Genomic DNA, 16,450 nt, shown 5'->3' with positions numbered 1-16,450 from the left:
TTTTTAAAATTTTCATTTGTTTTGAGCTTTGAGCGAAATGAAAGACCACGTGATATTGCACGTGCTACAGGCCTAAATGAGGCAACGCCGAGAATTACAAAGAATGCGGAGAAAATAAAAACAACTTTCATAGCGGGAACAACTAAAAGTGTAATTAAAATCCATTAGATTAAGACACAAAGAATTGGAAGAGATGGAACGGCTGTCATCTGTTTTTATATAAAATCAAACAAAAAACAAGTTTGCTTACGATAGAAGCAAAAGCATTAGCAATATTTTATTACGACCTTTACGTAATAAAAAAATACGTAATAATCGTAATAAAATACTTACGTATTTTATTACGATTATTTATTGTGTTTGGTAATGTTTTGGTTACAAATGTGTGTTCAATCTTGGGTGGTCGGCACCTAACCCAATTTTTCCCATAGGGCCTGTTGTTTATATTGCACGAGGATTTCTAGGAATACAACTATCGTGCTATACGAGGACTGACTATACTAAGATATTATTACACTGTGGTTATTAGAAATAATTATTACCTATTGCTCTGTGGTTATTAGAAATAATTATTCCTTATTGCTCTGTGGTTATTAGAAACGTTGAAAGAGATGTCGGTAATTCGGATCGCATTTCTTGGAAGCCAAACAAATACGACGAAGAAAAATTATCCAATGCCATTCCTTTGCGGTTTCAAAAAAAAGGCGTCATTAGAATTTTTTCCACATTTTTAGATTTGATTCAACAATTTAAAGCTATGACCCAACGATCAGGTCGTTTGACCGCGAGCGTAACTACGTAAAATTGTTGGGGTTCTCCTCAGGGAAATCCAGAATAATATAAAACCGATTCTTCACTTTATAAAAAAAAAACTATGAAATATGATATCCCTACTATTTCAATTATGAATTATTTTTAGTGTTAATTAAATAATTGATTGAACAATTAATTTAATATTTCTTAAATTAATATTTCTCAATTTAAATGTTACATTGCCAAAATACATAAAATGCTAAACATTTATACTCTTCCCGCTAAAAAATCCGCTATCCGCTATTTCATATTTTTATCCGCTAAACCTGAAGCAATTCCGCTAAATCTAGCGGGAAAACCGCTAAAATGGCAACACTGGTGCTACGCACTGCTCCTCCTACCCACCTGGCTACGGAGGCGCCCACATATGATGTACCTATACACTGTTTGTTCAGATACTAGATGGCTTTTCTTGTTATGGAAGTTGAAATTTATTTATTTAGTTTTATTCTGTGTGTAATTACTCTATAGAAGCTTACTCTATATAAAGAAACTTTCTGCAATGTGAGTTTGCTTTTGTGTCAGCTTTTGTGTTGTTATTTTTTCTGTTGAAATGTCTTATTTTTTATTTATTTTTTTAAAATTGAAATGTCTTATTTTGATTTTTTTTTTTTTTTTTTTTTGTATTTCATGTAAAGAAATACAGGAAATCCTGACTTACGTAATACTCGACTTATGCAAATTCGACTTTACATAAATTTTTGCCAGCCGGTGCAAACTGAAAAAAATATGGAAATGTATTTTGCATCTGTAGGGATAAATGGAGGTATTGTGAAAATATCATAATGTGAACCCAATAACGTGTCTTTTTTTTTTTTTCTTAATTCGTTCCAAGTCCTTGGAAGTTGAAAATTTTGTTATATTAGTAAGCTATTTATCTATCTAAAAGGTCATATTTATAATGGAAATTGCACTACACTTTCATTGTTATCATATGTTGTCATTAGCCTTATTAGAGGCATACGATGCAAGAAAGCAAACTTATGCAGCATCGGCCAAAAAAGAAACCCCTCCCATTTCATCCCTCCATTCATTCCAAATGCCTGTCCAGCTCGCCTTAAATTTATTTAGGCTATCAACTTCTACAACAAAAAATAGAATTCCCACCAATCAACTACCCGCAGGCTAAAGGCAAATTTCCACACATCTGTTCTACAACTGTCTTTACTCAATTTGAAACTGTGCCCCCTCTGGTTCTTAATCTGAGCAAGAGGAATAATACCATCAGAATTCAGCTTGCTCAATCCATTCAAAGTCTTATACACCTCAATCAGATCACCTCACAGGTGCCTACTCTCCAGGTGCTGCAGTTTGCAGAACTTAAGCCTTTCTTGTTAAGAGCACCCTTTTGTTTCCATCACCAATCTTGTTGCCCTTCTTTGTACTCGTTCTAGCAACACTGCATCTTTCCTAAAATGAGGCCTCCACACCTATACACAGTACTCTAGGTGTGGCCTGACCATTGCCTTGTATAACTGGATAATCACCACCCTGTCCCTGCTAGCAAAATTCCTATATATCATTGACAAGACTCCATGACCTGCGCTGGCAGCCTGTCTGCACGGCTTAGCGAACTTCATATTTGACTGCACGATTACCACCAGGTCTTTTCCACTTCCCTGAGTGTAGTACCATACAGTTGGTACATTTATCTTCGGTTATTGCTACCCATATGCACTATTAGTATTAGTAATGGCCGCATGGTGCAAGAAAGCCTATGGCTTATGCTGCACCAGCCAAAATAAAAAAAAAAAAAAAAAACCTGAATAAAACAATGATAAAAAAAATAATAATAATAAAAGAAAAGGAAATTAAACCTATCATCCTATGCGTTTCGCTCACCCGAAGGTACTATCCAGATACCCTTGAACTTCCCCAAACTCTCAGCCTCTACCACACATATGTAGGCAACTTAATCCAGTAATTTATAATTCGCTGGCTAAAATAAAACTTCCTGCAGTCCAATCTAAACATTTCCCCCCGTAACTTGAATTTATGTCCCCTAGTTCTAGCATCATTTATAATCTTGAAATTTTGTACTCATTCATTTTACTGATGCCTCTTAGCACCTTAAACACCTCAATCAAATCTCCTCTAAAGTGTCTCGTTTCCAAACTCTGCAACCCACATATTCGAAGTCTTTCTTCATAAGGACGCCCTTTTGCTGATCTCACCAGGCAAGTTACCTGTCTTTGCACCCTTTCAAGAAGCTCGATGTCTTTCTTTAGGTGCGGTCTCCATACTTGAACATAATATTCCAAGTGTGGTATAACAAAAGCCTTATATAATGGGATTATCACATCCCTGTCTCTACTTTCAAAAGTTCGATAGATCATCGATAGGACACCATGGGCCTTCCTTGCAACCTGTTTACAATGCTCAGAGAATTTAATGTCTGACCGTATCGTAACACCCAAGTCCCTTTCCTCCAGTACTGGGTTTAGTTGAACTCCAAGTGAATAAGTTATTTTGGGATTACTGTTTCCCAGGTGTAATACCTTACACTTTGTTGGATTAAAGCATATCTGCCATTTTTCTGACCATTCCTGAAGTCTATCTAGGTCTCTCTGAAGAAGCTCAGCTTGACAGTGATCATTAACTATTCTACCAATTTTAACATCATCTGCAAATTTAGACATCACGCCCTCTATCCCCTCATCAATGTCGTTTATGAAAATTAAAAACAACAGTGGTTCTAATACTGATCCTTGGGGAACCCCACTTCTTACATCAACCCAATCTGAGGAATAGCCATTTATCACAACCCTCTGCCTTCTGCCCTGAAGCCATCCTTCTATCCATCTAAGGATTTTCCCAGTGATTCCAACCTGTTCCAGCTTATAAAGCAACCGCTCATGTGAGACTGAGTCAAAAGCTTTGCTGAAATCTAAATAAACAATGTCAAAATTATTCCCTAAATCCAGCACATGAGTGACCCTTTTGAAATAGCGAACCAGATTTGTTAAACATGATTTTCCCTTTACAAAACCATGCTGAGTATCCTTGAGAATTTCAATTCTATCCAAATGATCCTGAATTCCAGCCTTGAGCATTGCGTCCATGATTTTCCCTACCACTGAAGTCATACTGACAGGTCAATAATTTCCCACTTCACTCTTAGATAGAACCATCCTTATGTTTGGGAGATACATTGGCACTTTTCCAATCCAAGGGAATCTCCCCAGAGTCTAGTGATGCTCGCATAATTAGTCTCAGCGGTTCAGTGCACTCACTTGCCATCTCCCTTAAGATTATAGGGTATATTCCATCAACTCCAGGAGCTTTTCTGGCCTGTATGCTCAAAAGTTTTTTCATTAAATAATCTTAGATAGTATGAATCAGAGCTGTAATACTCAATACGTTCTACGTTGATATTAATATTTGTAAAATAATAAGAAGAGTTTACCTCAATATAGTATGTAGAACACTTCCGTATGATACTCTCCAGAAATTAGAATGAAAAAATAGAAAATTTACATTAGAGTAAAAAATAAATAATTAAAAACCAATTTAACACAATTAAAAATTAAAAAGAATCTTAACAAAAATATTCAAAACGATTTTCCTTCCTGAAGCTGACAACGCCTTTCGACCATGTCGTGATCACAGGAATGAAAATTACCAAATAGGGTTGAACCTGAAACTTCAATAGTGATTATTTGTCTTTGCGCATGCGCATAAAGGTCCATGCATCGGAGATCAAATATGGCCACCGAACATTAACAGAATTCTCGTGTAATTTAATATCTACGGTTTCTGCAATTAATAGTCGCGTATAATTACATTGAACATTAAGTATTTTGGCCTTGTTAAATAAAAAAGTATGTTTTTCGTTAATGGCATGAAAGGCTAATTCTGACGCTGCCGAACGAGAAGCACGAACTGAGGCTTCATGTTGATTTTCACGAATATTCAAAGAAAATCGCGTTGAACCTTGGTAAGATGAGTTTGCAATCAAAGCAAGAAATGTATACCAGATCATTAATTTGTGTTGCGAACGCGGAAAGAACCGAACAATTGTTCAGTATAGTATAGTATGTAATTTCCGTATTCGTCTGGCCACAAATTTAAATTCGGCATCTTTAAACAATCTATTAAGGTGTTTGTGCCACTGTTCAACATATGGGACAGAAATAAAGTATTTGTTGATATTACTATTGTTTTTGTCTTTTTTTTTTTATATAAACCCCAAACACGAGAGGTATTAGAACCTATAGTACTTACTACTGTCCTTGGGTTGGAGGTTGATAAGACGAAAGAAGATATTTGGTATGAAGGAAGGTTGTTCCAGAAAACGGCAGTTGAATGAATAAACGAGGAAGATGAAAAGTTGGTTCTGTGGGTTTGAAGTTGGACAGTAAATGGATGTTGGCTGGTGGCGGCACGTGTTCAGACTGTTTTGAAAGAAAGAGCGGGAATTATAGAAGCCAATTCAGAAGAACAGTGCCCATGGAAGTATCTATAGAAGAGGTATGCAGCATAAAAACAGTACGTCTATGAGACAGTGAATGGAGAGAGGTTTCGGGGGCACCACCCCAGATGTGGGAACAACATTCCATAGCAGGGTGGATTTACGATTTATACAGAGTGAGCAGCTGTTTTGAAGAAAAGTAACACCGAGAGCGAAAGAGAAAACCAAGTTTTTTAGATGCAGATGAAGTAATATTTGTAATGTGCTTGTGCCAAGTGAGATTAGAAATCAGGGCAATCCCCAAAAGAGATATATCATTTTGCCTAGAAATCGGAGTGTCACTAAAGATAAGCATAGGAGCAGAAGAATACTTTTTGCGAGATATAAGACAAGACTGAGTTTTAGAAGGGTTGAAATCAACTAAGTTGTCTTTGCCCCACTAGAGAATTACCTGAAGATCGGATCGGGATTTAAGGAATTGGTAGCAGATTTTCGAGAAGTTGAAGCTGATTGAGCAAGATAAGGTTTCTGAAATTGGAAAGTGGAATGCAATGTGCTATCATCAGCAAAACTATGGATAGGATTTCCAGTCAATGGAAGAAGGTCATTAATATACAAGAGGAAAAGAGTGGGGGAAAGAACTGAACCTTGGGGGACACCAGCATTGGTGGAGAAGTTAGAAGACAGAGAGCCATCTACCATCATTCTCAGTGAGCGATCAGAGAGAAAACTGGATAACCAATTACTAAAAACAGTTGGCAAACCATAAGATGGAAGCTTGTTTAGAAGACCTTTATGCCAAACATGATCAAAAGCCTTTGAGATGTCAAGAGCAACTACTTGTGTTTCACCGAACCTTTCCATTGAATTAGTCCATAAATGGGTACCATAAGCCAGAATATCACCAGTGGATTGACACTGACAGAATCCATACTGGCGATCGTTGATCAGACGGAAGGTTTCTAGGTAGTTTAAGAGTTGGCAGTTAATTGATTTCTCCATTACTTTAGAAAGAGTAGAAGTAATTTCAATGGGACGATAATTGGATGGGAGAGATTTGTCACCGTTTTTAGGAACTGGCTGGATATGAGCAAATTTCCAAGCAGAAGGAAAAACACCTTTGGAATAAGAAAGTGAAAAAAGGCGGCAAAGAATAGGAGTAAGTTCAGGTGTAGTATTTTGTATCCTATCCTTAACCTGTACCCTAATTCGGTGTATTGTGGCAAGGGGATAACCACTGTTTAAGAACCTGATAGTTAATATTTGTATTTCTGAGCCCAAAGCAGATTCCGTCGTTGAATATTTATAGGCATTTAGAAATTGATTAAAGATAATTGATCTTTTGTAAGTGAACGGGTGACAGCTATTAAAATGTAGAAGCATACCGGTGTTTGTATGTTTTCGATAGATGCTCAATTTGATTTTATTCGAGTCCCGAGTAAGTGTGAAATTTAGAAAGTTTAATGACTTTGTATCTGTATCCTCCCTTTCCAATGTAAATTTGAGTCTAGAATGAATATTATTAAATGAATGTAAAATGTCTTGGATAGTACTACTATCAGTAATAACTAGAACATCATCTAAATACCTCCCATAGTAAGTGATACGGGGTCGAAATCGTTGAGAGATAGATCTCTGACATTAAGCCTCTCGGGCTGAAACCCATTGGCAATCCAAAAATTTGTACACCTTGTCTCGAAAGGTGATACAGTTGGCCTCAACTAACAGTTTAATTAAGTGAAAAATTTCTTAAGTGCTAGCTTCATATAATTAATCGTTGTCGAGTTTTTATTTAACATATCCCAAATAATATCTAATGTTCAACGTTTACATTCATATATAACGAGGTAACCTCTAGGGAGAATAAATTGTCATTGTCACCAAGTCTACAGTCTTTAAGATTATTAAATAATGTATCGTAGTTCTTAATCCCAAATTGTATCGCCTGTCTAAAGGGTTTTATAATGCTATATACATGTGTGGCTAAGGATGAAAATGCCAAGTTCCTGTAGAAAACAATAGGTCAAATAGGAAATCTACTCTTGTGTAATTTTATCTGACCGAAAAGTCCAGGATTATTGTATGTTCTGGCCTTCAATTCCTTTAACTGGGCCATAGTAATGTCGTTTTTTTGATACGGGGTTAACGTTTTATTGTATTGATTTACCAAATTGATAAACAGTGCCGGGTCTACTTCAAGATAAGTGGAGGTATCTGAAAGAACTGAATCTAATTTATTAATATAATCAGGTTTATCTAGTATTACCACTGTATCTCCTTTATCTGCCCTCTGTATAATGTCCTTATTTCCCCATTGTCAATTGAACTGTAATCAATTTAGGAAGTTGCGTTTCTTTTATGTTATTCACGAGTTGGTTAACTTGTTGAATAAATAAATCTTTTTGTGGAACATTATGAAGTCCAAATTCAATATCAATTATGCATTGTTTTTTAGCTAGTTTTTGAGGTGGTAAGTTATAATTTAGTCCTTTGGTTAAAAGTGAAATCTGGTCCTGCGATAGCGTACATGAGGAAAGATTTGTAACCTGTTGATATGTCGGTTCGTTGAATACTGGGTGAGGGGGTGTTCGTGAACTAGCTGATGTATTCTGTGGTAGTACGTTGTGTCTGTGGGGGGGTTGTCACCCAACTCGTATGTACTTGGTCGCAACACCGCGACAATGTGTTAGAATTCGCATGAATGTGTCTTGACCTATCCGATAATGTTTGCAATTTATTAACGTGTCTGTTTTTTTATTTCTGAGGCCTGTGCTTCCCGTTGCAAATCTATGCAGGTCTTCAATACAGACCAGTCGTTCAGATGTAGATAATTTTTTAATTTATTGCGAAGCTTCCTAACCTGGGAAAGGTATTTTTGTTTATTCGAATATCGAGATTTTAAGGCAAGCTTAACAATATTACACGATGTGGCCAGTGTTAGTTGTTTTATGCCTGAAATTTTTTGATTTAAATTAACCCTGGCAAACTTCAGAACGATGTTGTTTTGAAGGCAATATTTTAGAAAAGAAATATGGTAACTTTGGGCCGAGTATCTTAGTGTTGATTTAATGTAATTTTACACCAAGCCATTCAAAAAATCCCCTATAATTGTGTGTATTGATAGGTTACACCTGGAGAGACAGGAAGTGAATGAAATAGTCAATAAGAGTTTAAAAATGAATTAGATAGTATGAATCAGAGCTGTAATACTCAATACGTTCTACGTTTATATTAATATTTGTAAAATGATAAGAGGAGTTTACCTCAATATAGTACGTAGAACATTTCCATATGATACTCTCCAGAAATTAAAACAAAAAAATCGAAAACTTACATTAGATTAAAAAATAAATAATTAAAAATCAATTTAATGCAATTAAAAATTAAAAAGAATCTAACGAAAATATTCAAACTGATTTTCCTTCCTGAAGCTGACAACGCTTTTCGACCGTATGTTGTGATCACAGGAATGAAAATTACCGAATAGGGTTGAACCTGAAAATTAAATAGTGATTATTTGTCTTCGTGCATTCACATAAAGGTCCACACATCGGAGATGAAATATGGCCCCCGAACATTAACCAAATTCTCGTGTAATTTGATTTCTAAATTAAACCTCCTTATATACGAATGTAAACGTTGAATACACATTAGATATTATTTGGGATATGTTAAATAAAAACTCGACACCGATTAATTATACGAAGCTACCTACTAAGGAAATTTTTCACTTAATTAAACTGTTAGTTGAGGCCAACTGTATCACCTTTCAAGACAAGGTGAACAGACAAATTTTTGGATTGCCAATGGGTTTCAGCCTGAGTGGCTTAATGTCAGAGATCTATCTCTCAATGATTGAGCATATACATTTGACACCTTTTCAACCCTGAATCACATACTATGGGAGGTATTTAGACGATGTTCTAGTTATTACTGATAGTACTACTATCCAAGACATTTTACATTCATTTAATAATATTCATTCTAGACTCAAATTTACATTGGAAAGGGAGGATACGGATACAAAGTCATTAAACTCTAAATTTCACGCTTACTCGGGACTCGAATAAAATCCAATTTAGCGTCTATCGAAAACCTACAAACACCAGTATGCTTCTACATTATAATAGCTATCACCCGTTCACCTACAAAAGATCGATTATCTTTAATCAATTTCTAATTGCCTATAAATATTCGACGACGGAATCTGCTTTTGGCTCAGAAATACGAATATTAACTATCAGGTTCTTAAACAGGGGTTATCCCCTTGCCACAATAAACTGAATTGTGCAGTCAGATATGAAGTTTTCTGAGCAGTGCAGATTGGCTGCCGGAGCAGGTCATGGGGTATTGTCAGTGATATACAGGAATTTTGCTAGTAGGGAAAAGATGATTATACCTTTGTAGAAGCCAATGCTCAGGCCACTCCTTGAGTACTGTGTACTGGTCCGGAGGCCTCATTTTAAGGAGGTTGTTGTTATTTGGTTTTTAGGAGCATTAGCAACTATCTATGTCATTTCTTTTCTGCATCCACCGTATTTGGTGGTCACGGGCTCGAACCCCGGTCTAATCAATAAGCGTGTGCTATGTACTGCTGCTCCTGCCTTTGGTGTGAGGTGATCTGGTTGAGGTGTATAAGGCCTTGAATAGGTTGAGCAGACTCAATTCTGATGGGAGTCTTCCTTTTGCTGAGATTACAAACCTTAGGGGGCATAAATTTAAATTGAGGATAGACAGTTATAAAATAGATGTGTGTTAATTTGCCTTTAGCCAGCAGGTAGTTGATTGCTGGAACAAACTTCCATCTGTCATGGAAGCTGATAGTTTAAATAAAATCGGGGAGGAACTGGACAAACTTTGAGGAAATGGATATTTGAAATGACATTTTTTTTTTTTTTAAATTTTTCTTTTTGTTTTTTGGCTGATGCTAAGCTTGCTTTCTTGCAACACATGCCACTACTACTATCTGACATCCACTTAGGCCTAAACCTTTAACAGTATTTCTTGGTGTGAAAAGCCTCCTTGAATGCTTCCCATTTAGAATTTGCTGTTGGGGGAACATCATAATTTGGTCCCACCATATAGAATTTAAAAACTGTGTGAGACCACTGTAGTCACTTCTTCGAAACAAAAATCTTTACCCTTACCCCTGATGGTAGTTACATCCCATCTTTGAGTAAATCCCACATCAGTGCCCTGTGATCACTGTCACCTAGTGGTTCCTTTATCTGCAGATTCCTAATGCATGAATAATCACTGCTGATAATCAGATCAAGAGTATTATTCCCTCTGGTTTCTCTCAAACAGCAGCAGCTGTAGAAAACAATAAATGCACAAATCTTGCTAGTGTGTGAGTGACCACCTCTGAAGTTTTAGTTAGTATCTGGGAAGGTAAAATCCCCAGTTATAAGACATTCTGATTTACTGGCCCATTCTCATTCTGTGCACAATTGTTCATTGTACTTATTAGTCATTAGGCTTATAACACACTCCTACTCCCATATTTGCTTTCCCAGTGCTTATGTTACACCAAACTTACTCAACATTGCAATATTTACAAATGTCAACTGGGTACAATGCCTTAAACTTCATGTATTTCTTAACTAACTGAATAACCCTTCCTGTACACATTGTACTCTCCAAATTCCAATTCTGCATTCCTTACATCTGTGTTACACCATGTCTCTAATATCCCAACAATATCTGCCTTTGATGTCTTGACCAGCACTTCAAATGCATTCAACTTCGAATTTATTTACTATACTTCTAGCATTTGTGTACATGCAGGTATACATGTACCTGTTCTTACTCTTAGTTACCCTAACACAGCCCATGTATTTACTTGTTCCATGACTCCCAGCACTCCTTAAAATCCCTGGTAATTTGCTTTCTAGGCTGCTGCATGTTCTAATAGAAGCAGTGCAAAAATCACTTTCACCTCTCCCTGCAGCTATTGTTAATCTATTAATTGCTGTATCCCCCTGCTAAGCTGGAAGTTTTCTGACCCAGCTAGCATTTCTCAATAATTTGCTGATAGCATCAGCAAATATTCTTGCATCCTTTTTATTTAAGTGTATCCCATCCCTGTAGAAACAGTTTCTCCAATTAACAAGCACAGACAATGCTCAGAAAAATTCTACCCCAAGCCTTGCACAATCTCACCAGGACCAAATTAATTGACAAGGATCTCATCATATACTCCCCCCTATCATGTCTGGGCAGAATTGCAGACACTAAAATTTAATCCTAATTAACAATTTTTTTTTTTTTTTTTTTTTTTCCCAACACTGACCTGTACTTATTAAGTCTGCAGATCCACTCTTAATGTCATTAGTGCCGTATATAATAATATCACCTTTTGTGCTCTTAAAAGAGACCTGCTCTACAATAACAACTTTTGTCCCTGGTCCTATTCCACCTTTCCTTTTTGCACAGTATTTCCCGTTTCCCTGACAATAGGATCATCGACAATAACTAGCTCTTGTGTAACCAGTGCATTCTGTCTTGAAGATTGCATGTGTTGCCTGATACACAAGAGAGCTTTGGCATTGCGTTGGATAGCTGAGAGCTTGATGGCCCTATTTTAATTCCTTCTAGGGTCTTTTACACTATTCTTCAAACTCTCATAGATGCCCATCAGAACACTGAGCTGACGCTAATTTCTTCCCACTCTCTGCACCTAGTACACAAAGACATCTTCCTTGGCTAGATCATTTTACAGCACCTCCTTAGCCAGGTGGGAAGGAGCAGCAGTGCGTAGCACACGCTTCTTGATTAGACCGGGGTTCGAGCCCGTCACCACCAAATACGGAAAGGTCAGGGAATGACCACCGCATATCCCGGAGCAATATGGCCTTAGTTGCTAATGCTCCTAAAAACCAAATAACAAACAAACAAACAGCTAGATCATGTCCTATTGCAGAAAGTCTGCAAACATTTCACAAGTTGCACATTTTTTTAGGTTGTGATGCATTGGAGAATCGCAGTCTTCAGTTTTTCCCCCCCGAGCTACAGTACTCCTGCTACTTTGTGCCAATTGTTTTGGTGCTCTAGTCTGGGACAGGATTTCTGTTTAAATACAATTTAATTGATTAACGATGAAAATTAATAAGATTAATAAATTTAATTGACAATACTACACTAAGCTAATAGATTCCTGAGTGCCGTGATATGTATTGTGCTACCTGGTTTTACGTTATACCTTACATTTTCAAGGTTGTTAATTATGAATTACTCTATGTTGTGGTTGTAAATTTTAAATAGTTATAATAGATAATAAACTTAGCTATCTGTTGCCAACCTATGTTATTCAAACTCTCTAGCAACCTATATGCAATTCTACATCTACACCAAATCCTCTATGAAACCCTAGATTAATCATAACTTACACTAGTATGATCACCTCTATTATTTGGGGATGACATTCTGTTTTATCTGCTTTTATTGACTGAATTTTCAGTTCCCAATCTTTTGAGATGGGATGCTGGTAATTCAGTTAATGTGATAACTGTATTCTGACACTATTCTGACACTGCTCTCCTTCAGTATTCTATTGGAATACTGAAGGAGAGCAGGGATGCTATTTATATCCTTATTTTGCCTAATTTGCTAGTTCCTGTTAATCACCACAATTTATCCACATTATGGATAAATTGTGACTGGCTCTGATTTGCATATAGGCTGCTATCTGTTGGGCTGGCTATTATTATAGCATTAAACTGCTAAAGTGTTCATGTGTAATATATTCCCAAACCTAGCTGACAGTGTAGTGAATCGTAAGGCCTAGCTATAACAAACCATTCAATAGGTGGCTTATGTGTGTATATAATTTTTTTAAAAATTTTTATTATTTTTTCTAATGCAGAGCTTTAGTGCATTGTTTTTGCTCGTGGCCGACATACTTGGCTGCTTGTAATTAGATGATGAGGTAATAATAATAAATCACACATACTTGGCTGCTCATACGAGCAGCCAAGAATGTGTGATTATTTTCTATTAGTGTTATGTATATTGCTTTTCTATTACCTTCATATATATTGTTCCTGTGTTAAAAAGACAAATGTAATGTTCAGCCATTAGTCTAGCATATGCTACTTTGCATTATAATTAATTATGCTCCTATAAAAAAATAATATATTTGTTTATTTATTTATTTAAAAAACTTGGAAATTTTAGTATCACAATTATATTTCATATTTATTTCAGTTAGTTGTACCTTTATGGACCATGACGGCATAATGAAATTCTTCATCATGCAAGTATGAATTATAAAGGTTGCTGCAGGGAAACATTCATAAAAATAAATATAGTTTCTAAATGTAGGATAATTTTCTAGCTGTATTAAGAATCAGCATTTGAATTTTGAAACTGTTGTTAATATTATTATTTTAAAATATGGGTGATGAGATAATAATAAATATTCTGAGAAATGTAAAGTGGATGTATTTCTGGTAATTTTTGCTGTCTAGTGTGTATGAGAGGGAAAGTTAGAATGTTTTCAAATTAATGTTCATGTCCTTAAATGCTTATTTTAAGTGACTTTTAAGTCAGTTGTTGAAAAATTCCACCATGTTAGTGTTCTTTAGTACACTGGGGGAAAAAAAAAAAAGCAACAGGAAAATATATAAATTATTTTTTTCAATTTTTGTAATAAAAACTAAAAGGTAATTAAAAACTAATTATATCAGAACTTCAAAATAACAAATTTTGATATAAATTAAATGATCGAGCAAAGCTTCTTTATCCATTAATCGTCTTATTTATTTACTTATTTACATATTTTTGTAATCTGCACAGGAAAAGAATAAAATAAAAAAGAGACTGACATCATCTAATAGGGAATTTCTTGCAAGGACTGTAAATTAAAATATTGGTTGTAAAAACAGCAGCATTAAACTCACTAAGTTTTTTGGCATCATCTATTTCCAAATACACTTAAAATGTGAGTGTGAGAAGAACAGAATTTCAATAATACAGGAAGCAAATGCATGGGGAGTGAGGAGGGCATCTCTCTGATTGGTTGATAAAAAATTAATACAGTGGATTCCAGTTTTTTGGCCACCATTTATTTGGGGCAAATCTTATAAAACAGAACCCAGTCGAGAAAATAGCCAGGGTTTACTTCGTTTAATTGGGACAGGAGACCGCAGCACTGGAGATTACCCTATGATTGTCTCCGATCGTACCACATGGTTCAGTCGGATTTCTGGAGGTCACAACCATAAAACAATTAGCAGTCACCTGTTTATTGGGCAAGTTAATGCAGTCTATCATAAATGGATAGTAAACTTGATCTTATTGAATTTGCGATAATACTGACAGCTGGAATTCTGTGGGTTATTATGGTGAAATGTGTTTACACTTCCATGGAATCTTCGATCATATAAAAAAATTAATTTTCAGAATCTTCTCTTCAATCCTATTTTTAAAGCTTCGTAACTTGTTACTCCATTCTCACTTGTATCGTGTACTTGCAATTTGTGTGTGCTGTATTCTTTGTTATTGATTGCTTATCTTTTTGTTTTAAATTTTAACCTCCGCCCACAAATGTCAACTAGTTAGTATGTACATATTAATTCTTCTGATTTTCACGAATCATTTAATTTTTTAATTGGTAAGGTAATAAAGGGTAAATTTGTGCTTAATATATCTTTACTTTTATAGCCTGTGGATAATATTTCTATTATTTTTGGTAATTAGAATCGCTGTTTAATATAATTAAAATTCAACTCACAAACGTGATCACAATGACTGGCGCTTACTACACATCATATAGTGAACGGTACTTTACTATGGTGAGTCCATCATAACGTGATTTGATTGTACAGCGAACCAATTGTAAAGGGGGTCCATTGTATTTTTAACTATTTACATGGAACTTCAGATAACTGGGGCAGTTGCTTAATCCATGTCTAGAAGAGGTGGTATCTGCTTGTTGACAGTTAGATACCAACCTTCTTGCGATTTAAAAAGATATATTGTTAAGATATTAAATTATAGATTTACTAAGGTTTCTGGGAAAAACAAAAACCTAGTTTAGAGTAAGTTGAAAAAAAAAAAAAAAAACTTTAATGTTGGTGCTATGTAAGATTTATTTGATTTTACCTCCTAACAAACTATGAGAGAATAATTAAAACTGTGTTGAAGGCCTGTAATGGATTTCTCCACCCCAGGACTATGAGGGACAGACATTTTATTCTTTAACTGAGATAGGGTATTATTAATTAATGAAAGAGGATAGGACCTATCCCTGAAAGTTTGTCTTTTATTGTTCAATTCATTACTTAAGTCGTCAGGATAAGAACAGTATTTTACTGCACTGTACCTTAATTTGTAATACTAATTTCTTTATGCTGTGGCTGAAAAGTATTAAATTGTGCTAAAAGTCTGTCAGTCAATAGACACATTTGTTCTTCCCAAATGTGTGTAAATTAGGCTTGCAACATTTTATTAATGATAGAAACAAAAGGGCTTTTTATTACACCTGAAGTGTTGCACATTTCTTTAATGAAAATCTAATTCCAGCAACCCCTTCATTTTAGCTAAGCAGACTCAACATCTACACTATATGATGATATGACGAAGAACATCAAGGTAGGCAAGAACATTATCAGTTTTTATCTGTATTCCTTGTAACTGTGAGAATAAATTACAAGTGTCTGATACCTTAAATGAAAGATGTAAGCAGTGGGAAAGTAATGTAACTAAAGAGGAAGATAATTAGAGAAGGTCAAATCATGATAATCAACAATAGTAGAATAAGTGGAGCAACCAGGTTTATGAAGATTTTTATTGTATCAGAGACATACTTGTCTGGCATAATAAAAACGTGATTACCTCATTCATTCCTTGAGAAACACTGCTTTATTCTTGTAGTATTAAAAGAATTGTTTAATGTATTGGTATCTTTAGCTATTTCATCAATTTTTTTTTTTTTTTTTTTTAAGTGGATAAAATGATCTTGTTTGATTTGTATGACAAATGACATATTCTTTAATGAAAATGTTCACATTAGATGTAGACTTGGTTAGTTTGGAAATCTGAATTTACTCCTGTAATAGGCATAAAGTGATCCTTGGAGTGATGATTTAACCTTTGTTGGGCCTCAGTAATTGCTTCTTTTGAAGGGTAAAGTTTTGACAAATTGCAAGGTCCATGCTATATTGTAATGATTCAAGTTCACTGATATCAGGCTGCTGCACAAACAACTTTACTGTTAACTTGGCA

General features: G+C 35.3%; 1 protein-coding gene across 1 annotated transcript in view; it reads left to right on the top strand.

Moving 5' to 3' along the window:
- Window positions 1-13,485, top strand: part of LOC150077070 (U11/U12 small nuclear ribonucleoprotein 48 kDa protein-like) — a 144,176-nt gene extending 130,691 nt beyond the window's left edge. The window contains exon 9 of the mRNA XM_090386089.1: window positions 13,430-13,485. The gene's annotated coding sequence lies outside the window, so the exon portion shown is untranslated. The remainder of the gene's footprint in view (window positions 1-13,429) is intronic.
- Window positions 13,486-16,450: the final 2,965 nt, after the last annotated feature.

This window comes from Mastigoproctus giganteus, chromosome 12 (genome assembly GCF_048544385.1).
Source record: "Mastigoproctus giganteus isolate SK-2022 chromosome 12, ASM4854438v1, whole genome shotgun sequence".
Classification (NCBI taxonomy): Eukaryota; Metazoa; Arthropoda; class Arachnida; order Uropygi; family Thelyphonidae; genus Mastigoproctus; species Mastigoproctus giganteus.
This window is presented reverse-complemented; position numbering and strand designations above follow the sequence as displayed.